Source organism: Eleutherodactylus coqui, chromosome 5 (genome assembly GCF_035609145.1).
Source record: "Eleutherodactylus coqui strain aEleCoq1 chromosome 5, aEleCoq1.hap1, whole genome shotgun sequence".
Taxonomy (NCBI): domain Eukaryota; kingdom Metazoa; phylum Chordata; class Amphibia; order Anura; family Eleutherodactylidae; genus Eleutherodactylus; species Eleutherodactylus coqui.
This window is the reverse complement of record NC_089841.1, coordinates 276,364,688-276,382,187: the sequence shown is the minus strand read 5'-3', so window position 1 is coordinate 276,382,187 and position 17,500 is coordinate 276,364,688. Positions and strand designations below refer to the sequence as shown.

Below are 17,500 nucleotides of genomic sequence, written 5' to 3'. Positions count from 1 at the left end.
GCTTTTATAACGTCCGGTCATCAGAGCGGCATCATGCAGTAGCCGGTCCATGGCTGCCCACAGGCCCTACGATATGATGAGCAATGCCCTTCTACAAAGCAGAAACTACACAAATGTGCTAAATCAACCCCCCAGCAAGCTCCTCCTGAGGCCTCCGACACACCAGCGGATCTGGGGCCCCGTTCTAGCCCGTGGCACTTTCCATGTGGACCGACAGTCCGCGTGAATAAGTTCACTGCTTCTTCTACTCCTGTCCGTGTGACCGTCTGTGCGCACCCTTGCTACATACAAGACAACTGGCGGCAGAAGGAGCCCCCCCCCCCGCACACCCTTGTCCATAACAAAGGCTTATGCCCCCCTGCCTCGCCGCTAAAACCCCAAAGATAAGCAGTACAATGAAGCCATGGGCCTTATGGAGGACTTCTAGAAGAGCAGGACTGTCTGCATAGTCCTCAACCCAACAGCACTAAGTGGTTTTCAGAGTCATTTTTTAAAAATAGTTTTAGACCCGTGTGCCCAGAGCCATCTACAACTAGCATACTACCAGTGGTGCTAGATCTGATAGGTGACATCACCAGGTGACATCACCAGGTGACATCAGAAGACCCAGTCACCTCCCATACACCTGTCAGTGGGCTTCTCACGTCCACTGATGATGCGGCCACTTGATTACTCAGCACAACTAACAAGAGGGTTTCCCATATTCACACAAAGTTCCACTTTAATGACTACTGCAGTCTGCGGATTCTTGAGCCCCTTCAGGACCAGCGCCTTCAGTAGTCCACCCTTTTGCCGTTATACCCTGCGGCAGTCAGCAGCTTCTGGCAGTGTTCCCGAGGGATCTCAGCCCACCCACATGGCCAGCGGCCTCCAGGTCACTAATATTCGTGGGGTTGTGTGCTGCAACCTCTGAGAGAATCTCACCTATGGGTGATAGCCACTACAGAGGTGCGGATGGGTTCTGCTCAGAACCAGAGGGGTTCTGGGCTAGAACGAGCCGAAGAGTCCCGGACCTCCTCTCTGCAACCTCGTTTGGAGGGGAGAAGATCTGATCAGGCAGAGCCTAAGATGACAAGCGGTAGGCAAGAAACGTAAAGGAGGATTGTGCTGCAAAAGCATATAAAACAGGCAAGTTGGGCTGACGGCAAGGAGGGCGAGCTGAAGACGGACATGGTGTCCCATCCTGCAGGAGGAGGCAGCTTAATGAATATTGGGAAAAGCTCCATGCTGCCCGCTATGAAGCAGACTGAGTCAATGACCAGCGGATGGGAGCCTTCAAAGAGGTCAGTGAGAGAGGAAGTTCGAATCAAGTGTCTCTTTCTAGGAAAAACTTTTAACCCTCTCCAATCCAATTTGTATCCTGGTTTTCCTAGGGGGTTTACTCTTTTTCTGCCATTATACAACAGCGCTATCTGCTGGCTAAAGCCAGTACTGCATGAGGTGACATGTTGGATAGGCTCCGATGGCAGAGAGGCTGGCCATATACAGTAAGGGAACCCCGACGGACGTCTTCCAACATCGGAGCTGTACAGCCTTAAATCATAATGTCTTCAGACGTCAGACTGTGGATTGGAAAGGGTTAAAGAATGAAAGGCATGAGAGAGCTCTGTGTAAGGCGATCAGGACGGGCAGGCCATGTGCGCTGCGGTATGGAGGGACTACTGGTTCCAGAACAACAGGCAGTCCTGACATCTGCAGCAGTAGTGGAGAGGGGGCTTTAACCCCTTCCGGCTATAGGATGTACAGTTACGTCCTGCGGGATCGGGGTGCGCACGGCAATCTCCCATCATACAGCGCGGGTGCCGGCTGTTTATTCCAGCTGACACCCTTCAGTCAGCCGTGCAGCTCATCAGCGCTATTAACGCTTTAAATGCCGCTGTCAATTCTGACAGCACGATGTTAGGGGATCCCATACAGCCCCCCGCAATGAGATCGCAGGGAACCGTGCGGGCGTCACGGCAGCCGGGGACCTTCTGAAAGACCCCAGGGCAGTCTTGATAGAAGTATGATGTAACGCTACGGTATAACATCATATTGCAGGAGCGACGTTGTTGTCCTCTGGGTGGACTTAAAAAAATAAAAATAAAAATCAGAACAATAACATTTTACCAAATATAAAAAAAAAAAAAAGTTGTAAAAAAAACAAACAAAAAACCCTTTTTCCTTATTACTAGAGATGAGCGAGCACCAAAATGCTCGGGTGCTCGTTACTCGGGACGAAATTATCGCGATGCTCGAGGGTTCGTTTCGAGTAACGAAGCCCACTGAAGTCAATGGGCGACCCGAGCATTTTTGTATATCGCCGATGCTCGCTAAGGTTTCCATTTGTGAAAATCGGGGCAATTCAAGAAAGTGATGGGAACGACACAGAAACGGATAGGGCAGGCGAGGGGCTACATGTTGGGCTGCATCTCAAGTTCACAGGTCCCACTATTAAGCCACAATAGCAGCAAGAGTGCCCCCCCCCCCCCCCAACAACTTTTACTTCTGAAAAGCCCTCATTAGCATGGCATACCTTAGCTAAGCACCACACTACCTCCAACAAAGCACAATCACTGCCTGCATGACACTCCGCTGCCACTTCTCCTGGGTTACATGCTGACCAACCGCCCCCCCTCCCCCCCACAGCGCACACCAAACTGTCCCTGCCCAGCCTTCAGCTGCCCTCATGCCACACCACCCTCATGTCTATTTATAAGTGCGTCTGCCATGAGGAGGAACCGCAGGCACACACTGCAGAGGGTTGGCACGGCTAGGCAGCGACCCTCTTTAAAAGGGGCGGGGCGATAGCCCACAATGCTGTACAGAAGCAATGAGAAATAGCTCCTGATGGCGGTGGCACAGGATTCTGCACACGTGGGCATAGCAATGGGGAACCTATGTGCCACACACTATTCATTCTGTCAAGGTGTCTGCATGCCCCAGTCAGACTGCGATTTTTTATAAATAGTCACAGCCAGGTACAACTCCGCAATGGGAATTCCGTGTGCACCCACAGCATGGGTGGCTCCCTGGAACCCACCGGCTGTACATAAATATATCCCATTGCAGTGCCCAGCACAGCTGAGGTAATGTCATGTTTAATGCAGGTGGGCTTCGGCCCACACTGCATGCCCCAGTCACACTGGGCTTCTTTAGAAGTGGACACATGTAGTTACAACTCCCTGTGGACCCACGGCATGGGTGGCTCCCTGGAACCCACAGGCGGTACATAAATATATCCCATTGCATTGCCCAGCACAGCTGAGGTAACGTCCGATTAAATGCAGATGGGCAAAAAATTAATTGGATTACACTGTAGGCGAGGGCCCCAAAAAATTGGTGTACCAACAGTACTAATGTACCTCAGAAAAATTGCCCATGCCCAACCAAGAGGGCAGGTGAAACCCATTAATCGCTTTGGTTAATGTGGCTTAATTGGTAACTAGGCCTGGAGGCAGCCCAGTGTAACGAAAAATTGGTTCAGGTGAAAGTTTCAACGCTTTAATGAGCATTGAAACGTATAAAAATTGTTTAGAAAAATTATATGACTGAGCCTTGTGGGCCTAAGAAAAATTTGCCCGTTCGGCGTGATTATGTGAGGTTTCAGGAGGAGGAGGAGGAGGAGGAATATTATACACAGATTGATGAAGCTAAAAGGTCCCCGATTTGGATGGTGATAGAGAACGATGCTTCCATCCGCGGGTGCAGCCTACGTATTGTTTAGGTATCGCTGCTGTCCGCTGGTGGAGAAGAGAAGTCTGGGGAAATCCAGCCTTTGTTCATCTTGATGAGTGTAAGCCTGTCGGCACTGTCGGTTGACAGGTGGGTACGCTTATCCGTGATGATTCCCCCAACCGCACTAAACACCCTCTCTGACAAGACGCTAGCCGCAGGACAAGCAAGCACCTCCAGGGCATACAGCGCGAGTTCAGGCCACGTGTCCAGCTTCAAGACCCAGTAGTTGTAGGGGGCAGAGGCGTCACGGAGGACGGTCGTGCGATCGGCTACGTACTCCCTCACCATCCTTTTACAGTGCTCCCGCCAACTCAGCCTTGACTGGGGAGCGGTGACACAGTCTTGCTGGGGAGCCATAAAGCTGGCAAAGGCCTTAGAGAGTGTTCCCCTGCCTGCGCTGTACATGCTGCATGATCTCCGCGCCTCCCCTGCTACCTGGCCCTCGGAACTGCGCCTTCTGCCACTAGTGCTGTCGTATGGGAATTTTACCATCAGTTTGTCCACCAGCGCCCTGTGGTATAGCATCATTCTGGAACCCCTTTCCTCTTCAGGAATGAGAGTGGAAAGGTTCTCCTTATACCGTGGGTCGAGCAGTGTGTACACCCAGTAATCCGTAGTGGCCAGAATGTGTGTAATGCGAGGGTCACGAGAAAGGCATCCTAACATGAAGTCAGCCATGTGTGCCAGGGTACCTGTACGCAACACATGGCTGTCCTCACTAGGAAGATCACTTTCAGGATCCTCCTCCTCCTCCGGCCATATACGCTGAAAGGATGACAGGCAAGCAGCATGTGTACCCTCAGCAGTGGGCCAAGCTGTGTCTTCCCCCTCCTCCTCCTCCTCATCTTCCTCCTCCTCCTCCTCCTCCTCCTCAACGCGCTGAGATATAGACAGGAGGGTGCTCTGACTATCCAGCGACATACTGTCTTCCCCGCCTCCGTTTCCGAGCGCAAAGCGTCTGCCTTTATGCTTTGCAGGGAACTTCTCAAGAGGCATAGCAGAGGAATGGTGACGCTAATGATTGCAGCATCGCCGCTCACCATCTGGGTAGACTCCTCAAAGTTTCCAAGGACCTGGCAGATGTCTGCCAACCAGGCCCACTCTTCTGAAAGGAATTGAGGAGGCTGACTCCCACTACGCCGCCCATGTTGGAGTTGGTATTCCACTATAGCTCTACGCTGCTCATAGAGCCTGGCCAACATGTGGTGCGTAGAGTTCCACCGTGTGGGCACGTCGCACAGCAGTCGGTGCACTGGCAGATTAAACCGATGTTGCAGGGTGCGCAGGGTGGCAGCGTCCGTGTGGGACTTGCGGAAATGTGCGCAGAGCCGGCGCACCTTTCCGAGCAGGTCTGACAAGCGTGGGTAGCTTTTCAGAAAGCGCTGAACCACCAAATTAAAGACATGGGCCAGGCATGGCACGTGCGTGAGGCTGCCGAGCTGCAGAGCCTCCACCAGGTTACGGCCGTTGTCACACACGACCATGCCCGGTTGGAGGCTCAGCGGCGCAAGCCAGCGGTCGGCTTGCTCTGTCAGACCCTGCAGCAGTTCGTGGGCCGTGTGCCTCTTATCGCCTAAGCTGAGTAGTTTCAGCACGGCCTGCTGACGCTTGCCCACCGCTGTGCTGCCACGCCACGCGACACCGACTGCTGGCGACGTGCTGCTGCTGACACATCTTGATTGCGAGACAGAGGTTGCGTTGGAGGAGGAGGAGGGTGGTTTAGTGGAGGAAGCATACACCGCCGCAGATACCAGCACCAAGCTGGGGCCCGCAATTCTGGGGGTGGGTAGGACGTGAGCGTTCCCAGGCTCTGACTCTGTCCCAGCCTCCACTAAATTCACCCAATGTGCCGTCAGGGAGATATAGTGGCCCTGCCCGCCTGTGCTTGTCCACGTGTCCGTTGTTAAGTGAACCTTGGCAGTAACCGCGTTGGTGAGGGCGCGTACAATGTTGCGGGAGACGTGATCGTGCAGGGCTGGGACGGCACATCGGGAAAAGTAGTGGCGACTGGGAACCGAATAGCGCGGGGCCGCTGCCGCCATCATGCTTTTAAAAGCCTCCGTTTCCACAAGCCTATACGGCAGCATCTCCAGGCTGATCAATTTGGCAATGAGCACGTTTAACGCTTGAGCGTGCGGGTGCGTGGCGGCGTACTTGCGCTCAAACAGTGGCGCTAGCGATGTCTGGACGCTGCGCTGAGAGACATTGCTGGATGGGGCCGAGGACAGCGGAGGTGAGGTTGTGGGTGCAGGCCAGGAGATGGTAGTGCCTGTGTCCTCAGAGGGGGGTTGGATCTCAGTGGCAGGTTGGGGCACAGGGGGAGAGGCAGTGGTGCAAACCTTGTGGGGTGCTTGGCCATCATATGCCTGCGCATGCTGGTGGTGGTGCCTCCCCAGCTGATCTTGGCGCGACAAAGGTTGCACACCACTGTTCGTCGGTCGTCAGGCGTCTCTGTGAAAAACTGCCACACCGTAGAGCACCTTGACCTCTGCAGGGTGGCATGGCGCGAGGGGGCGCTTTGGGAAACAGTTGGTGGATTATTCGGTCTGGCCCTGCCTCTACCCCTGGGCACCGCACTGGCTCGGCCTGTGCCCACACCCTGACTTGGGCCTCCGCGTCCTCGCCCGCGTCCACGTCCTCTAGGCCTACCCCTACCCCTCAGCATAGTGTATTACCAGTAGTGCAGAAACAGAACGCTGTAATTAAATGTGCCGCTTATTGGCTTGTGGTTGGAGGCTGACTTCGCTTACGGAACGCACAGCAGAGCCAGGAAATAATTTTGCGCAAGCCTGCTCTAACACTTAGCTGGCTGCGTATGAATTAGGAGGACAACTACACCCAGCACAGACCCAGAACACTGAGGACACTCACAGGCAGCCCAAATAGATTTTTTTTCCCAAATGTTTTTGGAAAGGCCCACTGCCTATATTCAATAAATATATGTCTTCTGTCCCTGCCTCACCACTACTGGCCCTGGAGTATGTATAATTACTGCAGGGTGCAATGCTCTGCACGGCCGATATACAAAAAAAAAAAAAAGTGCAACACTGCAAAAAGCAGCCTCCACACTACTGCACACGGTTAGATGTGGCCCTAAGAAGGACCGTTGGGGTTCTTGAAGCCTACACTAACTCCTAACGCTCTCCGTATAGCAGCTCCGGCACCAGCAGCACTGTCCCTGATCTCTGTCAGAACGCATCTGAGGCGAGCCGCGGGAGGGGACGATTTTTATACTCGGGTGACACCTGATCGCCGCAGCCACTCACTGCAGGGGGGTGGTATAGGGCTTGAACGTCGCAGGGGGAAGTTGTAATGCCTTCCCTGTCTTTCTATTGGCCAGAAAAGCGCGCTAACGTCTCAGAGATGAAAGTGAAAGTAACCCGAACATCGCGTGGTGCTCGCCTCCAGTAACGAGCATCTCGAACACCCTAATACTCGGACGAGTACGTTCGCTCATCTCTGCTTATTAATAAAAGAATCTAAGTAATTAAAACAAAAATACATATTTGGTATCGCTGCGTCCGTAAAAATCCGATCTATCGAAGTAATGCATTATTTACCGCACAAGGGGAACGTTGTCCGGAAAAAAAAACAAAAAAACCCGCCAGAAATGCACTTTTTTGGTCACCCTGTTTGCCACATAAAAGCGATGAAAAAGTCGTATATGTCTCCAAAAATGGTACCAACATAAACTACAGGACGTCCCGCAAAAAATGAGCCCTCGCTCAAGTACGTCGACAGAAAAATAAAAACGTTATTGCGTGCAGAAGATGGCGGCAGAAAACAACCGACATGAGTCTGGTATCGCAGCAATCGTACCGACCCACAAAGGGATCAGGCCGGTGCTGGTGCAGTTTGTGCGCTGGAGACGCACCAAAGATGGCAGAAGGTCGTCTAATTTTTATTTTCCTCCACTTTTTAAAAGTTTTTCAGTACATTAAATGTTACCAATGAAAAATACAACTCGTCCCGCAAAAAACAACCTGCAGACAGCGACGGTGAAATACAGGAGGGAGGGGGGGGGGGGGTGACTAAAATGGGGAAAAAAAGGCTGCGTCATTAAGAGGAGGTCTGGTCCGTCCTACTGGTCTGTGGCGGCTGAGCCATATAGTGGAGTGGGTGAACGCCAACATTGTATGGAGTTAGAAATAGGGAGGTGCCTGTTCATAGATGTCCCCGTGACAAGAGCTTTGGTTCATTAACATCGATGGTCCTCAAGGCAAGTGGGACCAGAAGGGTCTCCTTATGAGGATCAAGCGGTACCTTTTTACCAGCCGTCAGAGGATCTTTGGGGGTGAATGTAACACAGTCAGGAGGACCCGTGACAGAGGAGGTGAAGAATATCTTGGGAAGCGAGTGAAGATGTGCCCCCTGGATTATGCCAGGTGGGGCACAGATAAGGCTTTTCTCCCTTGCAGAGGGTTTGCCACTTGTTAGGGGTAGTTTCTTTCATTGTAAGGGTCATAGTAGGGAAAGTTAGGGACAGTTTTTGGGAAAGATTAGGGAGATTCTAGTGACAGATAAGGGATGGGATGCTTTCATTGTTGGTGCCGCACTTCGCAAATCTAGTCCTTCTGAGGGCTGTGATTCAATAACAGACTGACTGTGGAAGTCCTAGTCCACGCACCCTGACCCAGGACCGGGGCTTCAGTGACCCAACAGTAGATGTAAAGCAGCAGGTAGGAAGCCAAGAAATCTTCAAAGAATGTATCCTTAGATCTAATACAATAGATAGACAAGCTTGACAAAGGCCACGGTGTGCCGGACGAAGCGCTGCGTCTGCTGATGTACATAGGTTGGCTTGGGATCATTGTTCTGTTGGAAGATCCAACGACCCAAGCTTCAAATTCCACACAGAAGGCATGAGGTTTTTGGTAGGATTTCGCGGTCCTTGATGTAATCTATCTCGCCCTCCACATGGTGCTAGAGGGAGTAATACACCCGCATCACTGGAGGCACTCTTCTTTTTCTTCCTCCCCAGGCACACACTTATTCTTAGGCCCATAAAGCTCCAGTTTTGGTTCCCTCGTTGCCTCTGCCGCATAGCAGAATCCCAAATCGTCTGTGGCTTATTTACAAGGTTTTAAAGCATAATGGAGTCGATGCGTCTTGTGCTTTTGTGCTCTCTGCCCCTCGCCACTATTTGCAAAGGGAGGGGGCGGTGCTTATGTACCACCCCCACTGCAAACAGTGGTGAGTGGCGGAGAGAGGGCGGGAGCTCAGTGCACTGCACCCGGCCAGCCTTCTCCCCCTGCAGAGATGGACAGTGTACATCGGCCGGGCGTGAAAACCCGGACGATATACTGACATCTGAATAAAGCCTGTCAGGGTTGGACATTCCGTAAGATGGAGGGCAGAGAGGTCGTATATTCACCCCTTTGGTCCCCATGCAGTTTTCTGCATAAAAGACAAAACAAAGGATTCATAAAACGCAACGTGAAAACGGCCCAAATCAAGTTTCTGTGTTGCCTTGGTAACTGAACCGTAGCGTTTATTCTGGTTACATCATAGAGCTATTGGTTTTGGCGCTCGGCTGAGTTTTTAATATAAAGTTTAGCCACAAAACGTTGGAGTAACTACGGCAACCAATAGTTGGTGTAAAGTTAGACAAAAGGATTTAAAGATGTGCCCCATCTTGTGTACATGACTGAAGGCCCTTTTACATGCAACAATTATTGCTTCAAACAGCGGCAAGTGGGCGATAAAGCGTTCCGTGTAAACGCGGGCACACCCAGTGGACGCAGCTCAAGTACAAACACAACTTAAAGAACACCCTTCTGGTTATTGGTGTGTGTTCAATCCAAGTATAATGGAGAGGAGGGAGAGAAGTGCAGGCAAAGCAGTTTCAGCAAGACCAGATGTCGTTCCCGATGGTTGAGGCCAAGGACGACGAGTCAAGGAGGACATCCAGCCCGAAGCAAGCGGGCGCTCGGCCTTATCACAGCAGGCAGCGACTTCACGTAACGAGTGCTTCTACATGATAGTGGCCAGAAAACAGAAGACAACAGCACACAGCCGGGCGAACATGAACCGATTCCTATGGCGGGATCTGCAGCAAATCGCATGCATTAAAAGGTATGTAAAGATCACTTGACATAGCGACTGCGCAGGAAATACAGATGGTAAAAAAGGAAAAGAAATCTGTACTGCGCATGACCGATGGCGAGCGTCCGCGGTCATCCGCAATACAGAGTTTGCAGGAATGTTGGGTCGCCGGCCGGTGCCATCGCCGGACTCCGCATGGTACGTGTGAGCCCGCCATACAGCAGCACACGACAAGGAGAATAGTATCCTTGGTTCTACCCATCTGTGCATGCGGGTCCCTTTCACGGGATGAGGACCTAGCGCATATCTTCCCATCTACTCTGGGTCACGACTCACAGCATCAAGCTGTAGAAGTATACAGCTAGTTTTAACGACTATCCGATAAACATGCACCATGTCCAATGGCACAGGCTCCCTTTAAGGGCAATGTTCAATGCCTTTAACTCCTTTTATTCTAGAATGTGAAAGAATGTTGTAAAAGAAGAAAAAAAAAAAAAAAAAAGGTCAATATTCAGCTTTTCTTCCCTCTCCCGCCCCAGGTATCTCTCCAGACCCCACCAGCCTGTTCAAGAGGAAGCTCACGTGCCGTCTAACCACATACCTGCACTGGGGGCAGAATGCAGACAAGTGGCACTAAAGTCTAGTCGAGTGCACAGAGCGAAGGGTTTGCCATAAGCCATGTTCACCTTATGGTTGTAGCTTGCGTTATCCCAACAGATGTGCTTGGATTAGGAAAGTACTGAACAAAACCAAACGGACTCCATTCTAGTCGAGGGGTTCTGTTCAGCATCGTTCTATGAAGAAATGGAACAACGTGGAACAGAACCCCTTGAATATAATGGAGCCCGTCTGGTTGCGTTCAGCACTTTCCTTGACAAAATAGCACGGCCTGCTGCTCCATCTCGTACGGGATTTACATGGAAATCTGCGTTAGAGCCGTAAACGTGTATCCGTTTTGTATCCATCTCGTATGCTTCAGCCTGTCATATCACATTGTTGACATTTTCCTTTGTAGATGTACATCTCTTAAAAGCTTGCTTGGTCAGAACAGGCCATACATTTAGCATTTTGAGACAAGCCGACACAACTTTGGTGCCATCAGCGCCAGTTCTCCATGAGAAGGCCATTTTACAGAAGACTCATAAGACATGAACAAGTTCTGCCCCCAGCCAAGACATCTCTGTTCTTGTTTAGTTTTGAGAACCAATGACTATAAATGAATTCTAATTCTTACAAGTGAGGCGTGTTCTGGCCTGATTTCAAATGTCTTTGTATATATATTTCTGCTTATTAATGGAATAAACAGATGACTTCCAATGGCGTACAGTGTGTGCAATTTGTAAGCTTTTTTGTGCTTAAATCTAAAAAATTATTTGGATACCTAAAAACATACCAATTAGCAAATATTTATTTGCGCTAACAATGAAGGCTTTAATCAAAAACCTTCAATGTGGAGGTGTACATAGTCTTGCCTTTCCATCTGAAATTACTTATCACTTTCAAGTCTCACAAGACACCCATGGGACAGATACAAAAATACATACACCCCCCCCCCCTCCTTGTTGTTTGTTTCTCTGATTACAGGCTCGCTCACACAGACGTATGGGGGATGTGTATTCCACACACATTTTTCACATGCTTAATGTACTATGCGTAGTTTAAACCCCCTATGGCCAATAATGTGTGCAATATGTGCCAAAATAGGACATGTTGCGTCTTTTTTTCATGCCAGTGAAGAAAAAAAACGTGTATAAACACCCAATGTAAACCAATGGGGTTTTAGGATCGGCCCCATACGCCTGAGTGAGCGAGCCCTAACGGTCTTGTGTCCATGAAGCTGCAGTGATGAACACTATAATACCAGGAAAACATCGATCATTAGAAGAAAGAACAAAGTAATCAACGCAAATGATCAGTTTGCAATGTTGGAAACCCTCCTGGCACTGAAACGCTTCTTACCATCTGCAACGGAGAGGGTTCCTATGTGTAGGCGTCTTTATACACTTTATGCTATATTACACATACCTTTTAGCTGAGGAAATGGATCTTGAAATCTGTAGCTACAGCAACCGTGGCAAGAACCCAACGGCATTGGACCATGCTGGGGATTGTACTATAACACTCGGCACACAACACTGAGCGAGGGAGAAAGGAGCTTAAACACCAAGGAAACCCCTTCTGACCTCCGAGCAGTCACTGCAGGCAATGCCAACACATCTTCACCGGGCCTTCTGCATTAGGCAATTGTATAGAATGCTAAGGATGTAGATTAAACCCCACACACCTCAAGGATGAGTGAACACAAAGAAAACTGGGATAGAAGATGTAAACTGTGAGGAGCGTTCTCTTCCCCCCTCTTAGATCCGCTGGCACAGGGGTTCCGGTCGCTCTGTGACACATTGGCGAGAGCTGGCAGGTATGAACAGCTCTTCTACCAGCAGGGCACAATCACGGTGCATGAGTTCCGGGAAGTATTCCAGTTTTTGGTCATCTCCGGTGATCAGGACCATCCGCTTAGGTGGGCACAGACACTCGGCACTCTCCAGCATCAGGCTTTTCATCTCGAAGGTTCCAAACGTTTGCTTTTACGCCAAACCAAAGGTTCATCTGCTCTGTCTGCAGGGCGTAATGTTTAGCGTATCCCTTTGTTCTATATGCAAAACTACTATCTTAGTGAACGAATAGTCGACTTACTAAGCAGAAACATCCCAGTTCCCAATAACCTGAGTCCCGCCGCATCTCTGTGAGGCGACGGGGATCTATTCTTTACACCCATCCGCTTCCCAGTTCCTAAACAGTCTTTATTCTATGGGAGAATGCAGGCACAGCCGCCTGCAGACCAGGGGAGCGGTCACTATACATTCATATTACATATACATATATACACACACAGCATTTTATATATATATATATATATATATATATATATATATATATATATATATATATATATATATATATATATATACATACATACATATACACATATATACATAAACACACACACACACACACACACACACACACAGACAGACCTCTCCATCTATCTATATAAATACCCCAACAAAGACTGACACAACTTGCTTTATGGCACTGAGCAGCAATAAAAGATTTCCTTTAAAAGAAGAAGTTCGTAACATAAAATGGAAAGTACAGCCATTGTTTGCTGGAGAGTCCACACATCCACAACAATGGCCGTACCTGCAGATCTCTAGATTACTAGGCAGCACCTGAATGACTTCCCAATAAATATTGCCCCCTGCTGGGCACACCAACCGGAGTTGCATGATCTTGGTTTAGGAGGCATAATAGAGCTGGCAGGACATCCTGATACATAGCACCAACACTTCTACCTCCTGCATGAACCCCTAACAGTCTAGGATGAGCTTGGTTACTTCTGCAGAAGAGACATTACAGTTCTGCAGGAACCGAGCCCTAATTCACAAGGGTGTGGCTCCGGTTCTATCAGGGCTGCCAACATGATTTGTCTAAGCTTTAAAAAAAACATGTTTGTAGCCCTTACAGAACTGGAGCTACAGCGGTTTGAAGTGGGGCCAGTAATACTGACTATCTAGCTGTCATTCCTCAGTTAGTGGTGCAGACGAGTGTTCGAGGGGGAACAGAGACCAGCGGCAGCAGAGAAGATCTGTGATTTTTCTCTCACCCAGGGAAGGGGTGACAAATTTTTGGTCATGTTATCCCCCTCCCCATCAATCAGAGAGCATAGTCGTGGTCATAATTGTAATGCCATAAATCACAAAAAGCAATACTGAAATAGCTCTTTTCCCATGGCCCTCAGCCAAAAAACTAAAATTATTCAACACATTAATTATATGTACCCAAAACCGGTTCCAATAAAAACTAGAACTCGTCCTGCAAAATACAAGGAGTCATCCAGCGACACGGAGGAACAAAATACACAGAAGAGGACATCACTTACTGGCGATCAAGGTGAAATTTGGGGCTAAAAAGGCACTTAAGGCGATTGAGTTCTGCGTTAAAAATATTTAAATGAGGCAAATTCTAAATTTATAACAAGTGACATTTTTGGGAGGGTTTTTCCAATTTTAATGTGACTGTTGGGGGTAATTAGGCAGTGAAAAATAGTCTCTGGTCTCCAGAACTGAAGCTGCTAATAAAGGCTTTTTGTAAAACCAGAAGCATAAAAATAAAGGCATTCAGGAAGGCTAACGTCACAGTGGAGAGCGCGCTATTGGGCCGGGAATCACTGGATGATACCAAGCTCGCCACTAGTGGATGGGAGGCGTTTTGTAGTGTTTCTGGCGCTAGGTTTGGAGCCATGGGTGTGGCAACTGTGCAGGTCCAGAGAGTAGTCAGGGGAGAGCCAGAGGTCGGTATCAGGAGGTTGCAGTACAAAGGAAGAGGCGGGTACCATGGTCAGGAGGAAAGCTAGAGGTTGGTATCAGGTAGTCTCAGTTAGTTTGTAGAGGAGCAGGCAGGAGAGGAGCTTAACTAAGGCTGTGAAGCACAATAATCATGTGCTGGTACAGTGGCAGAGTCAGGCTTTTATAATGAGCCCAATTAGAATCAGGGCAGGGCCAGGACCAGGAGGCAGGAACTAGATAACTGGGATCATGGAACAAGGCTAGAGGTTCAGCAGGGAAGCTTGGAGAGGGACACCATCCAGGGCACAGGAGGTTGCAGGTTCAAGGCATGTTTCTGTGTCAAAACTTCCTTGCATGAATTTGGGGAGCAATTAGCCGCTGTGGAGGATTGTAGAGTTTCTCCTATTGTTTTCAATGGAAGTCCTCCATCGCGTGCACCTAGCATGTGGTGCGATGCTGCCGCTGGCCCCATTGAAGACAATGGGCGCTGCAATGCGAGAGCACACATTGCCATGCAGGAAAACATCGCTCATGTGTATGACCCTTTTTCAAAAGAATGGGGTTCATATTTGCGCAACTGTCTCGCCCGTGTGAACGCAGCCCAATTAAAATTTCTCTTCTAGAAGTTGCAGAGTGAAAAATATAATAAGCAAGTAAAGTTTTGCTACAAGTAATGCTGCATCCACTCGCTGCAGACTATATGCTACACATCTGTGCTGTGGATCTTATCCGGGACCAAAGGGAGAAATCCGCAGCATGCCTGCAGGAGAATGAGCATTCCTGAGTAACGTCTTTAAGGGATATGAAAGCCCATACTACATGCATTGTAGGGAATGGGCAGGGATTCTTCTTGTGAAATCTGCAACTATTCCACCACGTGAGACCACGGCCTAACAGATGCAATAGTGCTGACTGCAGCAGAACTAGGATCATGGTGGATTTCGAATGAAAATGCATCCCAAAATGATTCCACGCCCATTGCTGGCACAGTGCGGTTGTCGGGCCAGCAATGACGTGGATAGTGCGATACTACTAGAACAGGATATGCTGTGATCTCCACCCCACAAGCGGACTATCGCAGTTGATTTCCACTCATAAGCATGGAAATGCATGTTTCGGTACATGTCCTATGGGCTGTACTTGCTGCGGGATCCGGAGCCCCTACATCAGGTACACCCCTGTGCGTTGGGCCAACAGCAAGGTTTCTTTTGGAAGAAGGAAAAAGACAGACTATTTAGAAGTTTAGCTGAGCTGCAAACTGGTGAATCGCTATTCAGAGCCTGTAATATCACAATAAAGATACAGGAAAACCTCCTCCTACTGATCAACGCAACGTCCGCCATCAACCACCTACATCACAACAGAAGATCCGACAGCTAGGCTGCTGTCTGCACAGGCTGGACTCACCATTCCAGAAGGCTGCAGTATGACAGCGCTCCGAGGAAGAAAAGCCATGGGTTCATCTTCTGTAGTGACATCAATGGAGGATGCCAGATGTAGGCACGCAGTGACCATACAGCGGCCACTACAGGAGGTGTGTAGCATTACATGGCCATGCATTTAAAGCACTGGAGTAGTCAGGGGTGTTGCCATCAGTATGAACATGGGCTGTGGTCACCAGGAAGCCTCTTTATAGTCAGCCAGAAGGACTTCCATCATGAGATGGAATATCACATGGCTCATCCTGAATATGCATCACATAATTTTACGTACGGAATCTAATGCTCTCACTTCCCGATGTCATAGAAACTTATATATATACACGCACACACACGATTACTCATCCAATATATCTATCTATCTACCGGATTACTCACCATAAATATAATATATATTATATATATATATTTATTAATTATACACATACACCGGATTACTCATCATAATATATATATAGTAATCCGGTGTGTATATATGTGTGTGCATGTATGTATATATATATATATATATATATATATATATATATATATATATATATATATATACACACATATATATACATACACACATATATATACATATACACACACACATACATATACATATACACACACACACACATATACATATACACACACACACACACACACACACACACACACTAGCTGATATACCCGGCTTCGCCCGAGTTAATTTGGTACTGGTGTTTATCTGGTGTTCACACGGAAAGTCTTATGAAGTCGTGGTTACTTTAGAGATACTGAGGAAAAACATATGTTCACCATTTTGCATAGTTCTCTGTGTTACCCAGGAAACACCACGTGGAGGTAACCATGCGACGTTTCCTTCATATAAAATGACATCAGGAAGTGAGAGAATTAGATTACGTACATAAAATTTGGACACTAATTCTTTTGCGCATAGAATTGTATAATCGAGTTGGGACCCATTAGCGTTTCCTATTTATGACACAATCAATGCTCGTGCCAAGTTTCACGTTTTTATGACACCGGAAAGTGAAAAAATTACATTCTGTACGTAAAATTTGGACGCTAATTCTTTTGCGCATAGAATTGAATAATTGAGTTGGGACCCATTAGCTTTTACTATTTATGTCATAATCAATGCTCGTGCCAAATTTCACGTTTCTATGACACCGGAAAGTGAGAAAATTACATTCCGTACGTAAAATTTGGACGCTAGTTCTTTTGCGCTAGAATTGAATAATCGAGTTGGGACCCATTAGCTTTTCCTATTTATGACATAATCAATGCTCGTGCCAAATTTTAAGTTTCTATGACATTGGGAAGTGACAGATTTAGATTATGTACGTTAAATTTCGACGCCAATTCTTTTGCGCTAGAATTGAATAATCCAGTTGGGACCCAATTACTTTTCCTATTTTGGAGATAATCTATGCTTGCGCCAAAATTGTTTCTACGACATCGGGAAGTTGGAGAACTTTTGGCGAGTCAGTCAGTGGATAGAGATATATATATATATATGGCGAGTAATCCGGTATATAGATATATATATATATGGTGAGTAATCCGGTATATAGAGATATATATATGGTGAGTAATCCGGTATATAGAGATATATATATGGTGAGTAATCCGGTATATAGAGATATATATATGGTGAGTAATCCGGTATATAGAGATATATATATGGTGAGTAATCCGGTATATGGATATGGATATATATATATATATATATATATATATATATATATATATATATATATATATATATATATATATGGTGAGTAATCCGGTATATGGATATATATATATGGTGAGTAATCCGGTATATAGATATATACATATGGTGAGTAATCCGGTATATAGATATATACATATGGTGAGTAATCCGGTATATAGATATATACATATGGTGAGTAATCCGGTATATAGATATATACATATGGTGAGTAATCCGGTATATAGATA

The 17,500-nt window shown here is 47.8% G+C and overlaps 1 protein-coding gene across 2 annotated transcripts in view; it reads right to left on the bottom strand.

The window, feature by feature from the left end:
- CCDC124 (coiled-coil domain containing 124) overlaps positions 1-17,500 on the bottom strand; it is a 62,875-nt gene that overhangs the window by 4,958 nt on the left and 40,417 nt on the right. The gene's annotated exons all lie outside the window — the stretch shown is intronic.